The sequence below is a fragment of the Fulmarus glacialis genome, unplaced genomic scaffold, assembly GCF_000690835.1.
Source record: "Fulmarus glacialis isolate BGI_N327 unplaced genomic scaffold, ASM69083v1 scaffold22291, whole genome shotgun sequence".
NCBI lineage: Eukaryota > Metazoa > Chordata > Aves > Procellariiformes > Procellariidae > Fulmarus > Fulmarus glacialis.
The window spans coordinates 3479-3816 of NW_009192402.1; positions in this window are offsets into that span (position 1 = coordinate 3479).

A 338-nucleotide genomic window follows, 5' to 3' on the forward strand; every position below is an offset into this window, starting at 1 on the left:
GTTGGGTCCGTCTCCCGGCGCAGTTCAGGTCCATCTCAGGGCAAATTGGGTCTGTTCTAGAGCAAATCAGGTCCATGCCCAGGGGACAGTTTGGGTCCATCCCGGGGCAGTTCAGGTCCATCCTGGGATGGGTCCTAGGGCAGTTCGGGTCAGTCTCCCAAGGCAGTTCAAATCCATCCTGGGGCAGGTCAGGTCCATCCCAGGGCAGATTGGGTTCCTGCAGCCACCCTCCTGCACCTGTGGGGCACGTTGGGGTTCACCAGCAGAAAAAGACACGGGTGGGGGGGGGGACACGGGTGCCACACCCGTCCGGCGCCGCCCTCCCCCAGGCCTGGGAG